General features: G+C 41.3%; 1 protein-coding gene across 5 annotated transcripts in view; it reads left to right on the top strand.

Moving 5' to 3' along the window:
* sema4d (sema domain, immunoglobulin domain (Ig), transmembrane domain (TM) and short cytoplasmic domain, (semaphorin) 4D) overlaps nt 1-22,836 on the top strand; it is a 212,286-nt gene that overhangs the window by 92,824 nt on the left and 96,626 nt on the right. For all 5 annotated transcript variants that reach the window (XM_063068913.1, XM_063068914.1, XM_063068907.1 and 2 more), the window contains exon 2: nt 771-951. The gene's annotated coding sequence lies outside the window, so the exon portion shown is untranslated. The remainder of the gene's footprint in view (nt 1-770; nt 952-22,836) is intronic.

Raw genomic sequence — 22,836 nt, 5'->3', positions numbered from 1 at the left:
CAGACTATCAAGGATCATGGCATCATCTTCGGTTCTATCCTCTGTACAGTAGGCATTCTGTCAATTACTGCTTTTGATTGCCTGAATCATTAAGGAGAATGGATCACCCTGATGTAAGAGTGAAACCTAACCTCAGATGAACTTCTGTGTTACAAAGGTTCACGTGTGTAAGGTATTTGCCAAATCTTGTTAAATCTTAGTTTTGCACGGAGTTGGGGCATTACTGCTTAAGATGCTGTTTACTAGGCTGTAGCAATTGAAGATATTTTAACTTCAGGAAGCATTTGGTGATCAGTTTTGTCTTTCCTGCCACTTTTAACTTCTGTCTATTCATCATACTCTGTTACAGGATTCTGCATGGCAAAGTATTGCTACCAGCAATGGATTTACTAAAACAAACTATTTCCAAAAATCTTGATTTACCACTTTAATCCTGCTATCTGTGCTTAGCAAAATAATCTGTTTTGATCAGCTCACAATATTACTGTTACTGCTTTGGACTGTATTTTAAAGCAAGAGTCCCTAGTGCGTGATTTCAAAATAAACACACTCTTGGGTAAATTATCTAAACACAATGTATCTGGTTTTGTAGTGATTGTTGCTAAAACTACAAGCGAAACAATCTTTTTTTTAATGAGTCTGAATTTCTAGCCTTAAAAGGAATACAATATCATCCCCAGAAAATGTTAACAAAATAAATAGTATTATCACACAAGCTGTTGAACAAATTACAAATTCATCAGAATGTTTTTTTGTTACTTTTCTTGCAGTGTCCATTGAATTTGCTGAAGATCCCTTCCACTTCTGCAACACGTCCTGCTTCATCCTGTCAGGAGCTGACATCCGTGGCTTTGCTCTTCGTTGAGCTCCTACATGTGATTTGATTCCATACTTCTTCATGCTGCCTTCTGTTGACTGATCTCTACTCATGTGAAAGATTGTTCCTAGAAGGTAAGTGCCTCTCTTCTATGCCTTCTGTTTCTTTGCTCAGGCTTCCATCTTGTATTTCCAAGTTTTAGCTCAGTTTATTCTATTTAATCCATTTATCGGCAGATACATTACTTGTCTTGCCCTCCTGCCTCCAGCATAATTTCAGTCTTGGCTTCTTTTCTGTAACTTAACTCTTGGCTCCATCACAGATATCAAAGCGTTGGCTTCTCCACACTCACTATGGCCTCACTTCATTCCCTCTGTGTTGCTTTTTCCTGTTGAAAGTTTTAAAACAGTTTCATCCAATCAATCTCATCTTTCATGTTGCTTCTCTGTCAGTATCGAGGAGTTAAAGCTATTTTGGAGAAAATTAGCAGGGGATTAAAACAGATGTTGTTTCTAGTGGTTTTAAATTGCACAAAGGTGCAAGCAAACTAATCTGAAGCCAGCATTGAACTGGAACGCATCAGGCTTTAGTACTGTGGTTATTTCTTGCAGTGAAGTTATAAAACGTTTTTTTTAAACTTTGGGTATGCTGGAAGGAGGTTTTGTATTTTAATTGAAATATACTTAAGTCTGTCTTTTAAAGTGCTGTCTTAAATGTATTATGGTTGATTTTTGTCTTGCTGTGGGTCAGGAAAGAAAAATGTCCATTTTTTCTTTTTTAAGATTAAATGAAGATCAATCAAGTTTGATATTGTATTACCAAAATGGTTTCAACACTTATGCAAATTTAACAACTTCATGAAAAATTGCATCAAAACAATAGGTTGCTTGAATGTATTTGCTCTGCTTTTCACTTGAGATGTTTTGAAACTGACCTGCATCTCTGGATGACCCTGTAATCCCAGTCTCTGAAGCTAACATCTGAGCATCCTCCAGGAGGTCTAATCCACAAATCGCATCTCGTCCAGATAATGTACCTGGCCCAGTGCTATAGATCTGTGCGGACCAATTAGCTGGAGTATTCACGGATATATTCAGCGGCCTGCTTCTGTGGTTTGAGATTCTTGAATCTTTTGTATTAGTGTCCAGGAGGATCAGGGTGACCCGCCTCCATCTAACAGTGCTTGTGTTAAATTGTAATAAAGTACGTGAAGAAGTTAGTAATGGTGCAAATCAACTCCTGTTTCAGAGATTACCTGGTTTTGCTTTAATTTGCATTCCACCATAACAGATCAACAACAGATGTGGTTTCTCAGGCTGTTCATCTGGAGAACAGGAACTTGTCCGTCAGGCTGCTGTTCATTGGCTACAGCTCGGCGTTCAACACAACCATCTCATCCAAACTCTTCATGAAGCTCACAGTCTGAGCCTCCGTGCCTTCAGGGAATGAAAGGGTTAACCCTCGAGTGTTTGTCTGTGGCCTTGTACTCGCTGGAGTCTGGAAGATGAAGGGGGAGATCACATTGAACCCTACAGAATACTGAAAGGCCTAGATAGAATGAATTGGGGAGGATGTTTGCAACAGTGGGAGAGACTAGGAACTGAAGGAAGAACCATAGCAATATGTCCCTTTAGAACAAAGATGAAGAGGAATTTCTTTAGCCAGAGGGTAGTAAATCTGTGGAATTCATTGCCATAGATACCTGTGGAGGCCAAGTCATTAGGTATATTAAATTGATATGGTCTAATTAAGAACCTAAGACATGGAACCAGAACTAGGCCATTTGGCCCGTCTAATTTGCTCCACCTTTCAATCATAGCTGATCCTTTTTTCCCCACCTCAGTCCCACTCCCTGGCCTCTCCCCATAACCTTTGATGCCATGTCCAATCAAGAACCGATCAAGCCCTGCCTTAAATACACCCAACGACCTGGCCTCTACAGCTGCCTGTGGTTAATATATTCCACTAATTCACTACCCTCTGGCTAAAGAATTTTTTCTGCATCTCTGTTTTAAATGGACGCCCCTGATGCTGTGCCCTCTTGTCCTAGACTCCCCCACCATGAAAACATCCTTTCCACATCTACTCTGCCTAGGCCTTTCAACATTGAAAAATTTCAACGAGATCCCCCCTCATCCTTCTAAATTCCAGCGAGTACAAACCCGGAGCTATCAAATATTCCTCATATGATAACCCTTGCATTCCTGGAATTATCCTTGTGAACCTCCTCTGAACCCTCTCCAATACCAGCCCATCTTTTCTTAGATGAGGAGCCCAAAACTGTTCGCAATACTCAAAGTGAGGTCTCACCAGTGCCTGATAAAGCCTCAGCATCACATCCCTGCTCTTGTATTCTAAACATCTTGAAATGAATGCTAACATTGTATTTTCTTCCTCACCACCGACTCTACCTGCAAGTTAACCTTTAGGGTGTTCTGCACAAGTACTTCCCAAATCCCTTTACATTCAGATTTTTGGATAATCTTCCCGTTCAGAAAATAGTCCACAACAACAACAACTTGCCTCATTGAAACTAAAGAGCTGTTTGTTGACTTCAAGAAGGGGAAGGAGAGTGATCGTGTGGCAGGCATCAGTGGTGGAGCAAGTCAGCAGCTTTAAATTCCTGGGATTTAACATATCAGATGACCTGTCCTGGGCAAAGACTGTAAATGCAGTCACAAGGGATGTACAGCAGAGTCTTTAATTTCTTGGGAGGTTAAGATGATTCTGCTTGTCACCAAACATTCTGTGAAATTTCTACAGATGTACTGCAGTAAGTGTCCCGACTGCAGAAATGTTTATAAGCCCAAGGCTTCACAGGCACATCCCTCCCTACCATTAGCAATATCTATAGTAGGTGTGTTTCTTTCCCAAAAAGGCAACATCCATCACAAAGATCCCCTCCATCTGGGCCAAGCCATCTTCTTGCCGCTGTCATCATGCAGGTGGTACAGAAGTCTGAAGTCCCACACCACCAAGTTCAAGAACAGCTACTTCCCTTCAACCATTTTGTTCTTGAACCAACTGGCACAACCCCAATCATTACAGTTTAGCAACACTATGACCAGTTTGGTCACTTTGAACTAGTTTTTTTTGTGTGCTTTCTTAGAAAAATTATGTGTAATGTGTTTAATTTGTGTTTTCTAGTGAATGCTCTGATACGATGCCATAACCCTGTGATACTGCTGCAAGTAAATTTCTCATTGCACCTACACATACATGTACTAATACATATAATAATAAACTCAAGTTGACGGGAGTTCAGTGAAACCATCTCTCACTGCTCCCCATCTGTAATAATAAACTCAAGTCGGAGGCACTTGGTCTCCTGCTCTAATAGTTCCCATTGTGACTTAAATTTCATGTGCTGGTTTTCTCCGAATCTCCTTGAAATTTTACCAGTTAATCAGGAATGAAAAGTTTGGAACCCATCTGGCAGCTGGTACAGGGGAGATGTATCAGTGTTATAGTTGCTGAAATTTAGAACTGGGAAAGCAAAACCCATGGAGCAAGTAGTTCAACATTAGAATATTGAACTGTAGCTATTACTGGGCCAAGAACAAATCTTGTTTGCCAGAGCTTTACTCAGTTTTCTCTCTATCACAAAGGCCACTTACTATGTGTTATGGAATTTCAGCCACACCTGCCCACCCACTATTGATAGCTCTCTGTGTTTTTGTCACTTCCAGAATCTGCTGTCACATTGTTCTCTTTCATAGTGCTGGTGACAGTGGTTTCTGCCTAGTCCAAGTGATCGTTTCTCATGCGTGACTTTAGATAATAGATATTGTCTATTTAAAATAAGGAGCTGTTGCAACTTTGCATGATCTCCTTGCCAACACCACAATATATTCCATCAGTTTACTGAAAGGCACTTTAAAAGTATCAAAAATAGCTGCAGATGTTGGAAATCTGAAGCAGAAAAAAAACAGAAAATGCTGGAACATTCAGCAAGTCAGATAAGTATCTAAGAGTTTCTTAGATGCCCCCCCCCCATGCATCCGCCTTCACTATCAGCCCGGCAGGGTGTTACATGCACCCAGCACTCCTTTGTGTTAAAGAGTTTACACAGTTTGCAGTTACTAGTTCAAAGGTAATTGCAGACTTAACACTTTTTTTTTCCTTTTTTTGACAGAGAATGTGCTACATGTTTACATTTGACCATGGCTACATCTGTTGACTAAACAAAAATTCTGTTTGTTTTTATTGGTATGTGGAGAGATAGAGCAAGAGACTGAATGTCCTTCACTAAATTTGATAATGCTTTGTTTTGATTTTGTTGCAGAGAAGGGACATTGTGATTGTTTCTCAATGGTTTCACTGAAGGTGACTTTTGTTTCCTTATCTATGTACATTTGGAAAGACGTCTTTGTGTTATTACTCAAAGCCAAATGTTGAATAAAGTTAAATTATACCAAGATATTAATAGATTAAATGAGTGGGAGAATGCCATTGATTTAAATTTTGGCAATTAATGGTATTCACTTTGAAGAGGAACTGCAGAGTTTTCAGCTCTTTAACTTCAAAGAGGCACTGTGAAATATTTGGCATTCAGAGGATAGACCCTAGTTTATTGCCTCTCCTGAGAGCCTGTACCTTTAAAATGACAGTATTTTTAAAGAACTGTTCAGGAGTATCAGATTAAATTTTGGCAATTGTACCCACTGAGCTCCAGCTGATGAGCAAAATCTAAATTGGTGGACCCTATCACTAAGTCTTCTGCACTTAGCAATTAATGAAGGGCAGTTGTTAATTTTACATCTGACATTGTATGCTGATGAGGAATATAGGTCAAAAGAAAATCTATGAAATTAATTTAAATATTAGCTGCCATCTCTTTGGAGTAAAAGAGGATGAGGGGTGTCTTGATAGAGGAAAATAAGTAACAAGAAGCATAGATGGTGTGGACAAGCCAATGCAATTTTCCCAGTGCAGCAATGGCTAATAGGAGGGGATGTGATTTTAAAGTTATTGGAGGAAGTATGGGGGGGGGCGTGGTGGGAGATGTCATGGGTGTTTTACACAGAGCGTGGTAAGTGCAAATGAACACACTGCCAAGTACAATGGTAGAGGCAGATATATTAGGGACATGCTATCTGAGAGGGAAGGGTTAGATTAATCAGGGGTAGGTTAAAACTCGGGCCAAAGGGCCTGTACTGTGCTGTACCATTTTATATTCTGTCATACTGAGTGGTGGAACCAACTCAAGGGGCTTCTTGTCCTACGCTTACTTCTGTGCAAAGATAGCTTACTATCACATACAAGAGGTGTTTGGGTTTCTTGTATTCAGTTCTAGTCGGTGCTCAGTTGCAAAAATAGTGCACTGCTTGATGTTCATACATTTGCAATGATGTCAATTTTTGTTGGACAAAATGTACTGCCATCCATCTTGCATCTTCATGTCTTGGGCATCATGTATCATAATTGGCCAGAGCGCACCTTTACCTGGCGTTGAAAGACACTGATGCTGTTTAATTAATATGTGGTAGATAAAACCTTTACTGAACAGTGATAAAGGCCTGATTAGACTGCAGGATAGACAGGACTGTAATTTTCCCATTGTTGAATTGTACAGCAGCGCAGCTTGATTGATCCGGTAGATGACGAGGTATTTTCTAAACTGCTCTGAACTAACTATAAATAGTTTTAATTATATAGTACGAAAAACTGTCAGATCATTGAAATACATTTCGAGGTACATACTAACAGGCTATGATTTGGCCTCATATATTTATGTCAACCACTGAGCATGGTTCATTGTAGTGACTTCCTGTCAAAATGCAAACTTCAATTCTCAAGTTAAATTTTTAATTGAAAGAAACTTTTAAACAGCCAGACTTCAAGTCTCATGTGCATTTGCTGGAAAACAGAGATGATGAGATTTTGGGGTCAACAAGTCAAAGAAGTAATCTTTGTCAGTCATCGAAACTGCACTTGAATTTGTTCAGACTTTGAAATTCAAATCTACAGTTGATACTTGCATGGGTGGAACAAGTTCTGGTTGAACTTTCTGGTCGCAGTTTTGCGTATTTCAATGTTACTGAGTTAGTAAATGCCATTTCATTGTTCAGAGCATGGATACATTCAAGATGTTGTAAACTTTGTTTGCTTTTGTTTTACTCAAGTTTTTGTTAAGCATCCCAAGTACAAATCCTATTCAACACGATGCTTTCTATTGTGTCAGTAATGCCGTGATTAGTTATTCTAGATGGATACTATGAGTGCCATTTACCCACTGTGATAAATTTTACCAAAGTTGGCTCTTGCATTAGAATCTGATGTGGAATATGATGATGCATAAAAGATTGATTCAAGTTCCCTACTGTAAAAGTTACTTGATTTTTATATATGATGTATATTTGTATTAAAGCAATTTTGTGATACCTGTAACATACATCAAAGTTGCTGGTGAACGCAGCAGGCCAAGCAGCATCTATAGGAAGAGGCGCAGTGGACGTTTCAGGCCGAGACCCTTCATCAGGACTAACTGAAGGAAGAGTGAGTAAGGGATTTGAAAGTACTGACGAAGGGTCTCGACCTGAAACGTCGACTGCGCCTCTTCCTATAGATGCTGCTTGGCCTGCTGCGTTCACCAGCAACTTTGATGTATGTTGCTTGAATTTCCAGCATCTGCAGAATTCCTGTTGTTTGTGATACCTGTGCTGCCTAGTCCTGAAGAAGGACCTCGACCTGAAACATTGACTGTTTACTCTTTTCCGTGGGTGCTGCCTGGTGTGATGAGTTCCTCCAGCATTTTGTGCGTGTCGCTCTTGTTGAATCTTGTTTTGGGTCTTTTGTCATTCTCTCAGGTCGCAGTACATTTACCTCTAGTGGAGATCATGGTCATCAATTCCAGTATAAGTGCTTTGTGGCTTTTGCACTGCTGCCAGGAAGTCCATTGATCTTCTGTTCATTAAGTGTGGGTGAGAATTTAGATTGGTATTTCTAGTCTATTCTTTTCCATGGTGTGGAGTTGTCTTTGATTTTCATATGTCAGGAGTGTCCAAAATGTTTGATGTCAATGATGTTTTCTCAGCATCAGATCATTTCTGGATATATTGATAAAGGCCTGAAGTACTTACTTCTAAACTGCTTTTGACAGTCACATTATAATGAAGATTAAAAGCAGTCACAGTAAAAGAGACTTGTACATAGGTCAGTCAACATTTGTGAGGTAGATAAATTGATTGTTTGGCTGCAGACTATTCATAAAAAGATTTCAGATTTATAACCTGAAGTATTAACTTGTCTGTTCTTTCTGCAGATATTATTTTAATGTTGATTTTCTCTTCTATTTTTAATTTACAACTCCTGCTTTCACTATTCCTTTTGTTTTAAGTGCTAATTATGCCAGTACTTGCAGTGGCTTTAATACAGTTGTGTTTCAGTGTTGTATTCAATTTTGAGTTAGTCTTACTTTTGTTAATACCCCAGTGTGAGATTTTATTTTATTACATTACTGATCATAGTAACTTCTATGCATTCCACTCTCCATAAAATATGGGAGCAGAATTAGGCCATTCACCCATTGAGTCTGCTCCACCGTCCCAGATCCCACTCAACACCATACACCTGCCTTCTCACCATATCCTTTGATGTCCTGACCAATCAGGAAAGGATCAACACCTGTTTTAAATATACCCACGGACCTGGCTTCCACTGCAGTCTGTGGCAGAGCAGTCCACGGATTTACTATCCTCTGGCTAAAAAAGAAATTCCTCCTTATCTCTGTTCTATAAGGTTGTGTCTCAGTTTTGAGGCTGTACCCTCTAGTTGTGGATACCCCACCATAGGAAGCATCCTCTTCATATCCACCTTATCTGGTCTTTCCAACACTTGGTAGCTTTCAATGAGATCCCTCCACATTCTTCTAAATTCCAGTGAGTACAGGCCCAAAGCTGCTAAATGCTCCTCGTATGTTAACCCCTTAATTCCCAGAATCATCTTGTGAACCTCCTCTGGACTCTCTCCAATGACAACACATCCTTTCTGAGAAATGGGGCCCGAAACTGTTGACAATGCTCCAACTGTGGCCTGACTAGTAACTTATAAAGCCTTAGTGTTATCTCCTTGCTTTTATATTCTATTCCTCTTGAAATAAATGTCGAACATTGATTTACTGCCTTTACCACAGACTCAACCTGTAAATTATCCTTTTGGGAGTCTTACACAAGGACTTCTAAGTCCTTTCGCACCTCTGACATTTGAATTTTCTCCCCATTTAGATAATAATCTGCACTATTGTTCCCTTTACTAAAATGCACTGTTATATATTTCCATCTGTTATGTATTCCATCTGCCACTTTTTTCCCGTTCTTCCAATTTGTCTAAGTCCTGTTGTTGCGTTGCTTCTTCAGCACAATTTACTCCTCCAGCTATCTTCGTGTTATCCGCAAACTTTGCCACAAAGCCATCAATTCCATTATCTAAATCCACCTGGGCAAGCTCCTCTCTCATGCCTATGTAATTCCCTTTATTCCATTGTGATACTAATACACGTGACTTGTGCGTCTCCTTCTCAAATTGCAGTATCAATTCAGTCATATTATGATCACTCCTCCTCAGGGTTTCTTTATGTTCAGCTCCCTAATAAGATCTGGGTTATTGCACAACACCCAGTCTAAGATGGCCTTTCCCTGAGTAGGCTCAAGCACAAGCTGCTCCAAAAAGCCATCTCATAGGCATTCAACAAACTCCCTCTCTTGCAATCTGATGCCAACTGATTTTCCCAATTCCCTTGCATATTGAAGTCCCCCATTACAATTAAGACCATAAGATGTAGGAGCAGAATTAGGCCAGTCGGCCGATTGAGTCTGCTCCGCCATTCAATCATGGGCTGATCCAATTCTTCCAGTCATCCCCACTCCCCTGCCTTCTCCCCATACCCTTTCATGCCCTGGCTAATCGAGAACCTATCTATCTCTGCCTTAAATACACCCAATGACTTGGCCTCCACAGCTGCTCGTGGCAACAAATTCCACAGATTTACCACCCTCTGACTAAAGTAATTTCTCTGTGTCTCAGTTCTAAAAGGACATCCTTCAATCCTGAAGTCCTGCCCTCTTGTCCAAGAATCCCTACCATGGGTAATAACTTTGCCATATCTAATCTGTTCAGGCCTTTTGACATTCGGAATGTTTTTATGAGATCCCACCCCCCTCATTCTCCTGAGTTTCAGGGAATACAACTCTTTCATTCCTGAAATCATTCTCGTGAATCTTCTCTGAACCCCCTCCAATGTCAGTATATGCTTTCTAATATAAGGAGCCCAAAACTGCACACAAATCTCCAAGTGTGGTCTCACGCATGCCTTATAGAGCCACAACATCATATCCCTGCTCTTATATTCTGTACCTCTAGAAATGAATGCCAACATTGCATTCGCTTTCTTCACATCTGACTCAACCTGGAGGTTAACCTTTAGGGTATCTTGCACTAGGACTCCCAAGTCCCTTTGCATCTCTGCATTTTGAATTCTCTCCCCATCTAAATAAGTCTGCCCGTTAATTTCTTCCACCAAAGTGCATGACCATACACTTTCCAACATTGTATTTCATTTGCCACTTTCTTGCCCATTCCCCTAAACTATCTAGGTCTCTCTGCAGGCTCTCTGTTTCCTCAACACTACACACTCTTCCACCTATCTTTGTATCATCGGCAAATTTAGCCACAAATCCATTAATACCGTAATCCAAATCATTGACATACATTGTAAAAAGCAGCGGTCCCAACACTGACCCCGTGGAACTCCACTGGTAACTGGCAGCCAGCCAGAATAGGATCCCTTTATTCCCACTCTCTGTTTTCTGCCGACCAGCCAATGCTCCACCCACGCTAGTAACTGCCCTGTAGTTCCATGCGCTGTTATTTTGCTAAGCAGCCTCATGTGCAGCACCTTGTCAAAGGCCTCTGAAAATCCATGTACACCACATCTACTGCATCTCCTTTGTCTACCCTGCTTGTAATTTCCTCAAAGAATTGCAGTAGGTTTGTCAGGCAGGATTTTCCTTTCAGGAAACCAGGTACTCCGTAATAAGGGTAATTGTGACCCTTATTGCATGCCCTTTTCCAGCTCCCTTTGCAATATCAACCCCACATCTTGGCTACTATTTGGAGGCCTATATATGATTCCCATAAAATCTTAACTCCACCCACAACCATTCAACATTCTTTGACTCAATGCCACCTCTTTCTAAAGATGTTATTCAGTCTCTTCCCAACAGAGCCACACCATCGCCTATGCCTTCCTGCCTGTCCTTTTGATATAAAGTATATCCTTTGATATTAAGCTCCCAACTATGGCATTCTTTCAGCCACGACTCTGTGTTGCCCACAAAGTCATATCGACCGGACTTGCGTGGGGACGCTTCCACTGCATCTGTGCTGTACTTCAATCAAAGATGCTCCTCCTATCTGAATTGTTCATCTGGAGATCACAATACACTCTTTGCTGTCTGTGATCTGAGATTGATCTCAAAAGATTTACAGCTCTAATTCAATCCCCTGCCGTCCAGCTGTCACATCCTTCGTCCTGTCACATACAGAAATATAATGATTGCTTTAGAGTGCAATATTTACAAATGATTCGCCATAAGGCAGGTATGCACCAAGCCTTCTCCCAGTACCATCAAAGTTTTAAAAAAACAACTTGAATTGCACAAACGAAAATACATTCTCGTATTCTTTATGGGAAACTGTATTTACAACTACAGATCCTTCAAAGTGTCTGGGTTTCTTTATCAAGCACAGCTTGATTTGTTTTTGATACATTCGTTTTTTTTCGACTTGTAGAAGCTTCAGTTTGAAGCTGTCTTTTGAATCAACTTTATCTGTATTTACCTTGGGTGAATTTGCTCAGAGAGTTATCAGTGATCTAAAAATTTATTGTAGTCAGTCTTACCAAAAGTAGATAATAGGATTTGGAAGAGAACTGCTAAATGGAAAAGTACAGTGTAATCAGATTTTGAAGTCCATTTTTTCCCTGGTGGCCGAGCCAAAGCAGCTTTGTCTTGAGTTCATCTATTGCATGTGAAGATATAGACTTCAACAATGGGAGAAAGTTAAATGGAACTGTACAGAAATCATTTGAATGTTTGATATACAGTAGGACAATTTGATATTGTGGTCTTCGCCAAGCTTAGCATTTTCATTGCTGACGTTTCATCACCAGTCAAGGTGACATTCTCAGTATTCGGTTGTCGGTGTTTCTCTCTGGGATTCCTTGTGTTTATATAGCCCAACCCCCTCCGTTCGCTTGACTTAGTCCTGATTAGGTCATAAACTCTTAATTTGTTTACGGAACCACAGTCTGGCAGTATGAAGGCCTGATCACTATCATTGATCGAGATACATGAAGACCAAGAAGGACGCCATTTTGACTGGGACACCACAGGAGTTCTGGTGCAGGCAAACACGATGCAGGCACAGGAATTTTGAGAAGCGTGCTTCTCTTATGACTTCGTAAGCAACCATATTGAAGTAAGTGCCATCTATGAACCCCTAAGAGCCAGAGAAACATGAACCAATAGAGTTCAAAGTTCAACTGAAGGGATAGACAATTAGGACCGAGGCAAGTGAGAAGAGAGCATGTCTAGGCTGGCAGTGGTGTTTGGTTATGTTGGTTTGCAATTTGCAAAAGGATGCTTATGTGAGAATGCTGTTCTTGGACGACAGTTCAGCATTCAACACCATAATTCTCTCCAGGCTTGACAAGAAGCTCAGAGACTTTGGTCTTCTTGCCTTGTGCAGCTGGATCCTGGACTTCCTGTCAGATCACCTGGCAGGTGATAAGAGTGAGCTCCCTCACCTCTGCCCCTCTGACCTACAACACATGTGCCCCTCAGGACTGTTTCCTGAGCCCCCTCCTTTACCCTCTGTGTACCCCTGAGCCACCCACAGCTCCAATCTGCTAATTAAATTTGCTGACGACACTACAATAATTGGCCTTATCTCAAATATTAATGAGGCAGCCTACAGGGGGAAAAAGTCATCACCCTGACATAGTGGTGTCAAGGAAACAACCTCTCCCTCAATGTCGCAAAAAGAAAGGAGCTGGTTGTGGATTACAGGAGGAATGGAGACAGGCTAACCTCTACTGACATCAGAGGATCTGGGGTTGAGAGGGTGAACAGCTTTAAGTTCTTTGGTATACATACCACCGAGGATTTCATGTGGTCTGTACATACCAGCAGTGTGGTGATAAAAGCACAACAGTGCCTCTTTCACCTCAGATGGTTGAAAAAGTTTAGCATGAGTCCCCAGATTCCAAGGACTTTCTACAGGGGCGCAATTGAGAGCATCCTGACTGGCTGCATCACTGCCTGGTATGGGAACTGTACTTCCCTCAATCGCAGGACTCTGCAGAGAGTGGTGCGGACATCCCAGTGCATCTGTAGATGTGAACTTCCCACTATTCAGGATACTGACAGAGACAGGTGTGTAAAAAGGGGCCGAAGGATCATTGGGGACCCAAATCACCCCAACCACAAACTGTTCCAGCTGCCACCATCTGGGAAACAGTACCGCAGCATAAAAGACAGGACCAACAGGCTCCGGGACAGCTTCTTCCACCAGGCCATCAGACTGATTAATTCACGCTGATACAGTTGTATTTCTATGCTATATTGACTGCCCCATTGTACATACCATTTATTACAAATTTCTATAAATTTAACATTGCACATTTAGAAGGAGACGTAACGTAAAGATTTTTACTTATGTATGTGAAGGATGTAAGAAATAAAGTCAATTCAATTTATTCTGATGGTAACTTGCCTTATTTGACTTGCTGTCATTTCCTGTTGAAATTGGAGATGTATTCATAATATTTTTGATTTAATATGTTAAACAGATTTGGATTGGCATACAGTAGTGTGACATATTAGCTGGTTGAGTGGTGTCACACAACAACCTTGTACTCAATGCAGTAAGATCAAGGAATTGATTGTGGACTTCAGAAGGGGAAATTGAGAGAACACACACCAGTCCTCATTGATCAGAAGAGGAAAAGCTGAGCAGTTTCAAGTTCCTGGGTGTCAACATATAACCATATAACAATTACAGCACAGAAACAGGCCATCTCGGCCCTTCTAGTCCATGCCGAATGCTGACTCTCACGTAGTCCCATCTACCTGCACTCAGCCCATAACCCTCCATTCCTTTCCTGTCCATATAGCTGTCTAATTTAACTTTAACTGACAACATCGAACCTGCCTCAACCACTTCTGGAAGCTCGTTCCACACAGCTACCACTCTCTGAGTAAAGAAGTTCCCCCTCATATTACCCCTGAACTTTTGCCCTTTAACTTTCAACTCACGTCCTCTTGTTTGAATCTCCCCCACTCTCAATGGAAAAAGCCTATCCATGTCAACTCTATCTATCCCCCTCATAATTTTAAATACCTCTATCAAGTCCCCCCCACAACCATCTACGTTCCAAAGAATAAAGACCCAATTTGTTCAACCTTTCTCTGTAACTTAGGTGATGAAACCCAGGTAACATTCTAATAAATCTTCTCTGTACTCTCTCTATTTTGTTGACATCTTTCCTATAATTCGGTGACCAAAACTGTACACAATTCTCCAAATTTGGCGTCACCAATGCCTTGTACAATTTCAACATTACATCCCAACTCCTATACTCAATACTCTGATTTATAAAGGCCAGCGTACCAAAAGCTTTCTTCTCCACCCTATCCATGTGAGATTCCACCTTAAGGGAACTATGCACCATTATTCCTAGATCCCTCTGTTCTACTGCATTCTTCAATACCCTGCCATTTACCATGTATGTCCTATTTTGATTAGTCCTACCAAAATGTAGCACCTCACATTTATCAGCATTAAACTCCATCTGCCATCTTTCAGCCCACTCTTTTAACTGTCTGAAATCTCTTTGCAAGCTTTGAAAACCTACTTCATTATCCACAACTCCACCTATCTTAGTATCATCTGCAAATTTACTAATCCAATTTACCATCCCATCATCCAGATCATTAATGTATCTGACAAACAACATTGGACCCAGTACAGATCCCTGAGGCACACCAGTAGTCACTGGCCTCCAATCTGACAAACAGTTATCCACCACCACTCTCTGGCGTCTCCCATCCAGCCACTGCTGAATCCATTTTACTACTTCAATATTAATACCTAACGATTGAACATTCCTAATCACCCTTCCGTATGGGACCTTGTCAAAGGCCTTACTGAAGTCCATATAGACAACATCCACTGCTTTACCCTTGTCAACTTTCCTAGTAACCTCTTCAAAAAATTCAATAAGATTTGTCAAACATGACCTTCCACGCACAAATCCATGTTGACTGTTCCTGATCAGACCCTGTCTATTCAGATAATTATATATACCATCTCTAAGAATACTTTCTGTCAATTTACCCACCACTGATGTCAAACTCACAGGCTGATAGTTGCTTGGTTTACTCTTAGAACCCTTTTTAAACAATGGAACAACATGAGCAATACGCCAATCCTCTGGCACCATCCCCGTTTCTAATGACATTTGAAATATTTCTGTCAGAGCCCCTGCTATTTCACACTAACTTCCCTCAAGGTCCTAGGGAATATCCTGTCAGGAACTGGAGACTTATCCACTTTTATATTCCTTAAAAGCTCCAGTGCTTCCTCTTCTTTAATCATCATAGTTTCCATAACTTCCCTACCTGTTTCCCTTATCTTACAATTCAATATCCTTCTCCTTAGTGATTTACCAAAGAAAAGAAATTGTTCAGAATCTCCCCCATCTCTTTTGGCTCCACACATAGCTGTCCACTCTGATTCTCTAAGGGACCAATTCTATCCCTCACTATCCTTCTGCTATTAATATAACAGTAGAAACCCTTGGGATTTACTTTCACCTTACTTGCCAAAGCGACCTCATATCTTCTTTTAGCTTTTCTAATTTTTTCTTAAGATTCTTATTACATTCTTTATATTCCTCGAGCACCTCATTTACTCCATGCTGCCTATATTTATTGTAGATATCTCTTTTTTTCAAACCAATTTTCCAATATCCCTTGAAAACCATGGCTCTCTCAAACTTTTAACCTTTCCTTTCAACCTGACAGGAACATAAAGATTCTGTACTCAAAATTTCACCTTTAAGTGACCTCCATTTCTCTATTCCATTCTTCCCAAAAAAAAATCTCCTCAACTTTGCATCTCCTCAAAGTTGGCCTTTCTCCAATCAAAAATCTCAACCCTGGGTACAGACCTATCCTTCTCCATAATTATATTGAAACTAATAGCATTGTGATCACTGGACCCAAAGTGCTCCCCAACACACACCTCCGTCACCTGACCTATCTCATTCCCTAACAGGAGATCCAACACTGCCCCTTCTCTAGTTGGTACCTCCATGTATTACTGCAAGAAACTATCCTGCACACATTTTACAAACTCCAAACCATTCAGCCCTTTTACAGTATGGGCTTCCCAGTCTGTGTGGAAAATTAAAATCTCCCACAATCACAACCTTGTGCTTACTACAAATATCTGCTATCTCCTTACAAATTTGCTCCTCCAACTCTCGTTCCCCATTTGGTGGTCTATAATACACCCCCATAAGTGTTACTACACCTTTTCCATTCCTCAATTCCACCGAAATAGCCTCCCTAGACGAGCCCTCTAATCTATCCTGCCAGAGCACCGCTGTAATATTTTCTGTGACAAGCAATGTAACACCTCTCCCTCTTGTCCCTCCGATTCTATCACACCTGAAGCAATTAAATCCAGAAATATTTAGTTGCCAATCACACCCCTCCTGTAACCATGTTTCACTAATAGCTACTACACCATACTTCCAGGTATCAATCCATGCTTTAAGCTCATCCACCTTTCTTACAATACTCCTAGCATTAAAATAAATGCAGCTCTGAGGATCTCTCCTGTGCCCAACATACTGATGTAGTTACAAAAAACTCATGGCAGTGGTTAGGAGTTTGAGGAGACGGTATGTCACCCAAGACTGTTGCAAATTTCTACAGATGTACTGTGGAAAGTATTCTGATTGGTTGCATCACCATCTGGAATTGAGGGGCCACTGCCCAAGATTTGAAAAAGCTGCAGGGAGTTGCAAACTTAGCCAGGCTGATCGTGGGCACTAGCCTCCCCAGTGCCGAGGACATCTTCAAAAGGCAATGCCTCAAAAAGTCAACACCCATCCTTAAGGACCCCCATCACCAGGACCTTCATTATTCTCATTGCTACCATTCAAGGAGGTACTGGAGCCTGAAGAGAGACACTCAACGTTTCAGGAAGAGCTTCTTGCCCTCTGTCATCAGATTTCTGAATAGTCAATGAGCACTACATCAGTTTTTTTTTGCACTATTTATTATATACCTTATTGTGATTTATAGTATTTTTATGATGTATTGCATTGTACTTATGCTGCTAAAGAACAAACTTCTTGGCAGTGATATTAAACCTGATTCTGATGTGCAGTGAAGGAGAGGTATTAAGGATTCTAAATGTGACTCTACTGAATGTAATGTGATCTAGCTCTTCAATTAACAAAGTAAGCAAAAAGTTTGACTGTAAGGTTTTGGATATTTTAGTCCTGGTTGCCAAAATGTCAACTTTTGCATACAGTTTGACATATGTAGTTAGCATTGGTTTTGGTCAATGACTGGAACCAAAGCTTTGAATTTATTTCTTAGAAATTGTAAAATTCAATGCAGTTGTCAGTTCCTTTATTAACATGAGCCCTTAATTATGGCCATATAAGGTGCAGTAGCTCAATGCAGTGAACACACCATCACAAGTTGATCATATGGTTCACAGTTGCACCCCTATTTTATGAATAAATGTTTGATTGAATCAAAGGTTAAAATATTGACCTATCCGGTCTTTTTATCAGTATTGTAAAAACTGGGCATTTAAAACAGTGTCGACTATCTACATACACGTAGGGTCAGTCTAAGTAACTAGAAACAGTGTCCATCAACCAACTTTGTAGCCCTGCCTGAGGTGTAATCCTTTTCCCAGAGTCTTTCAACATGCCCGGTGCTGACTGCAATTTCTGCTGTCTTCTCAGCCAAGTTGTCCATTTGGCTGAAAAGTTTGTGACTCTTTGTCTGTGCATTTATGCATATTTAGATTGAGGGAGAGAAAGGTTGAATTTGATTGTGACATTGTTTTAATGTTGTCTGGGTTGCCCCCACTTATTCACTTTCATTATAGAAATAACATGAATAGGTAGGTGAAGTTATCCAGTTTATACTATTTGCTTGCTGTCATACCGATCTCATCATGTGATCTCTTGAATTGAGGACACTCTGGATTTGTGCCCTAAAGAGCATCTTCAGTCTCCTGGAGAGCTGTGTGTGCTCTGATTACTGCAGCCCATATCAGTGTTTCAGATCTTGTCATATCTGGGGCACGTAAAGGTGAACTTAGCAGTACACAGCTTATTTTCTGTGTCCTCTTCCCCCCCCCCCCCCCCCGCCGCCACACCACTACATGCGGCATTTGCAGCAGCTTGTTGTGTTGTAGTTTCCACACCACCGGGTTCAGGAACAGTTATTACCCCTCAACCATCAGGCTCTTAAACCAGAAAAGGATAACTTCACTCTCTCCATCACTGAACTGTTCCTGCAATCTATGGACTCCTTTTCAATAACTCATCGATATTTATTGCTTGCTTATTTATTGTCCTTTTTTCTTTTGGATTTGCACAGTTTGTTGTCTTTTGCACATTGATTGTCCATCCTGTTGGGTGCGGTCTTTTATTGATTCTTTTGTTTCTTGGATTTACTATGTACGCCCGCAAGAAAACTAATCTCAGGGTTGTATATGGTGACATGTATGTGTTTGAACTTTGAGCATGTTGCATGAATAGCCCTCTTCAGGTCGTGCCACATCATCTCAATTGGGTTAGGGTCCGGACTTGGCCATTCCAAAACACAAATTTTCTTCTTTTTAAACCATTCTGTTGATGATTTTTGATTTCATTGTTCTCTCAACAATTACAAGCTGTCCAAGGCCTGAGGCCAAAAGCAGCCCCAAACCATGATGCTCCTTCCACCATGCTTCATAGATGGGTTGAGGTTTTGGTGTTGGTGTGCAGTGCCCTTTCCCCCTCCAAACATAGCAATGTGCATTTCTGCCAAAAAGTTAAACTTTTGTCTCATCTGTCCAAAGAACATTGGCCCAGAGTTGTTGTGGAACATCCAGGTGGTCTTTTGCAAACGTGCAGCAATGTTTTATTTTGGGGGGAGCAGTGGTTTCCTCTGTGGTGCCTTTCCCTGAACACCATTCTTGTTTGGTATTTTTCTTACGGTGGACTCATGAACAGAGACTTAGTAGGTCTTTTGCTGTTACCCTTGGGTTCTTTTCCACCTCCTTCAGCATTGCATGTTGTGCTCTTGGTGTGATCTTTGTAGGACACCCACTCCGCAGCAGAGTAGCAACAGTACTGAATTTCCATTTGTAGACGGTTTCTCTTACTGTGGACTGATGAACGTTCAGGTCTTTAGAAACGGTTTTGTAGCCTTTTCCAGCTTCATGTATCTACAATTCTTCTTCTAAGGTCCTCTGAAAGATGTTTTGGTGCACAAAAACAAATCTTTCTTGGGAAGAACAGGCTCTTTCAGTAACCTGACTTTGTATGTCTTTTTTTAACATAGGGCAGGGCATTTCTACTCCATTCTCATCTCATTGATTGGAACACCTGGCTCCAAATAGCTGTTGTTGAAGGCACTACCCCAGAGGATCACATACTTTTTTTTCTTATCTAGACTGTGATTGTTTAATTCTCAGTATTGAGAGAAGTACAATAGTTTGTGTGTTACTAGTTTAGGCAGATTGTGTTTATTATTTTGACTTGGATGAAGATCAGACCATATCTTATGAGTAATTAATGCAGAAAACCAAGTAATTGCAAAGGATTCACAAACATTTTCCAGCAGCTGTATGTGTAAACTGAAAGGACCTTAATAAAGAATTTCTATGCTAAATGATTTTGTTTTCAAAGAACGGAGATGTCCAGTCTTTTTTGCAAGACTACTAAGGGTCAAGGGAAAATGAAGGGATAGAGAATGCAAGACTTGTGCATTATGTTAATTTGTTGGTGGAAAATTAGGTATTTCCACAATGTTAGGCAATTCTAGCTTGGTGGTGGAATTTCCCAATTGCCTTCTGCACTTCAAAACATGGCAGAGCAGCAGGGAATGAGTCAACTAGAATAGACTCCAAATCCAGAAAAGGTCTCCAGGCTTCTGCCATCAGGCTTTGATTTCCAGACTTCTGATCAACCTTCCAGCTCCAATCTTTGGTTTTGACCACTGGACTGAGCAATAATATGACCAACCAACCCTGAGTTCCAGACTCAAATACAAGCCATACCGACTGACAGGCCCTTGTGCCTCCTCCTTGCATGGACATCCAATCCCGGGATGCACAGAATGGAGCAGCCTAACCATCCATGGATATCATTCGTCAGCCATTCATGTCACTGACCACCATCACCCATCCATATTGTTGGTCTTTGACCATGGAGCACAGAGCCAAGACCTGACCTCTAACTCCTCCACATCCCTGCCTCTAAACCCTATTCTGACCTACAACTGCCCCACATCACCGTATGTAAACCCTAACCTGATCCTTAACTTGCCTCTCTGTTCCCAAAACCATCGCTATGAACATTAAAAAACAATGGAGACTAAAGTTTGGTGCCATCAAATTTTTTGAAAAAAAAGCTTTTCTGTTGTTGCTGTTTTTCATCACTTAAAGAACAAAATGTACATTTGTGTTAAATTGCATACAAGTAATATACATCTTTAATCAGTTGGCCATGAGAGTACTTGCATAATAATAACAACCGTTTTGTATCACTGCCCACAATGGTTAGAAATGCTTGGAATCATATGTAGTCCCCTCGAGAGCCTCAGGCTCGCTCAGCTCGCTTTCGTTTTGGGGGAGCAGCTTTCGGCCCTGCCAAACTGAGTAATCAAGTTTGTGTAGATGCTGTGTAATGTACCCCACCATGCCAAATAACAGACAGTACACCATATGCGATTAAATGATTACACTTTACAACTCATACTTTGACTATGCAGATAGTAAAGGAACAAAATAAGAACTGTTTAACTGTCAAAAGAAAAAGGCGCCATTCTTATTAACCAGTTTGTGCACACATCGTTGGAGCTGTTACAGAACCAGGTCCCCCTTCCTCCAGTCGATGTCCTCCGAACTCCGCCGACCCTCAAATGGGACCACCCTTGGTGATCGAGGACACACTCGCGTGGAGCGTTTGATCGTCTCCTCTCCTCACCGAAGACCCTGGGCTTCGGACTCCCGCACGGAGTCCGTTCCGTCGCCCAGCTTACAGCATCGCGTCTCCTCTCTCCCCAAAGCCCGCGAACACAATAGCTTACAGACGCACAAGAAAGAATAACATCTATCCCAATTGCTTAGCAAATGAATACAATTCTCGTTATCAGTAATTATAACCCAAATAAGCTGCTAGAGAGAACCACTGTCTCAGCAGTTAACATCACAGAGAAGCCATTTTTATTAGCCTTAGCAGTAACATAAAGGAAGAAACCCCTTGCACATAGATTTGGTAAACTTGTACAGAAACTTTGTAATACTTAATATTTTTTGCATAAGCCAAAGCACCTGTTTGATAGAATCAAATTACATAAATGATGGTATAATGGCCTGATGGTTCTGGGTGGAGTTCTTTTCAAGGGGTGAGTAAGAAGAGATGTCTGAGAGTTGCTGCCAGGCTTCAGTAAGGTAGAGATCTGTCCACCAGCCTATAACAGAACCACATTTATTTTTGGGTTTGATAGTGCCTTTGGGAGTGGTGCAGAGAGAGTGGGGGCCAGTATGTTCAGAGGGGGTAAGGTTTGAAGAGGAGAGAGGAGTGCTGATTTTGAGATAGTTGATGTCTCATTGGCAATTGGAGATGAAAAGATCTGGAGCAGGGTTTCCAGGAAGAGGAGAAAAGTCGGTATCACCTGGGTGAGGTGGGAATCCTTGCCAAAGAAGTGGGCTCTGAGGTGGAGGCAATGGAGGAGAGCTCGGCTTTATGATCGGCGTGAAACCTGCTGAGGTGTGGACAAAGGGGGAGAAAGGTAAGACCCTTGCTAAGGGCAAAGCATTCAACCGCAGAGAGGGGAACATCAGAGGGAATAGTGAAGTATAGTACCATTAATACTATATTCTGCCATCATATTTGCCCTACCAAAATGAACCACCTCACACTTATTTGGGTTGAACTCCATCTGCCACTTCTCAGCCCAGTTTTGCATTCTGTCAATGTCCCTGACAGCCCTCTACACTATCCACAACACCCTCAATCTTTGTGTCATTAGCAAATTTACTAACCCATCCCTCCAATTCCTCATCCAGGTCATTTATAAAAATCCCAAAGCGTAGGGGTCCCAGAACAGATCCCTGAGGCACACCACTGGTCACCGACCTCCATGCAGAATATGACCCGCCTACAACCACTCTTTGCCTTCTGTGGGCAAGTCGGTTCTGGAACGACAAAGCAACATCCCCTAGGATCCCATGCCTCCTTACTTTCTCAGTAAGCTTTACATGAGGTACCTTATCAAATGCCTTGCTAAAATCCATATACACTACATCTACTGCTCTACTTTCATCAATGTGTTTAGTCACATCCTCAAAAAATTCAATCAGGCTCGTAAGGCACGACCTGCCTTTGACAAAGCCATGCTGACTATTCCTAATCATATTATACCTCTCCAAATGTTCATAAATCCTGCCTCTCAGGATCTTCTCCATCAACTTACCAACCACTGAAGTAAGACTCACTGGTCTGTAATATCCTGGGCTATCTCTACTCCCTTTCTTGTATAAAGGAACAACATCCACAACCTTCCAATCCTCCGGAACCTCTCCCATCCTCATTGATGATGCAAAGATCATCGCCAGAAGCTCAGCAAGCTCCTCCCTCGCTTCCCACAGTAACTTGGGGTACGTCCCATCCGATCCTGGTGACTTATCCAACTTGATGCTTTCCAAAAGCT

The sequence above is a fragment of the Mobula hypostoma genome, chromosome 16 (assembly GCF_963921235.1).
Source record: "Mobula hypostoma chromosome 16, sMobHyp1.1, whole genome shotgun sequence".
In the NCBI taxonomy this organism is placed as follows: Eukaryota; Metazoa; Chordata; class Chondrichthyes; order Myliobatiformes; family Myliobatidae; genus Mobula; species Mobula hypostoma.
This window is presented reverse-complemented; position numbering and strand designations above follow the sequence as displayed.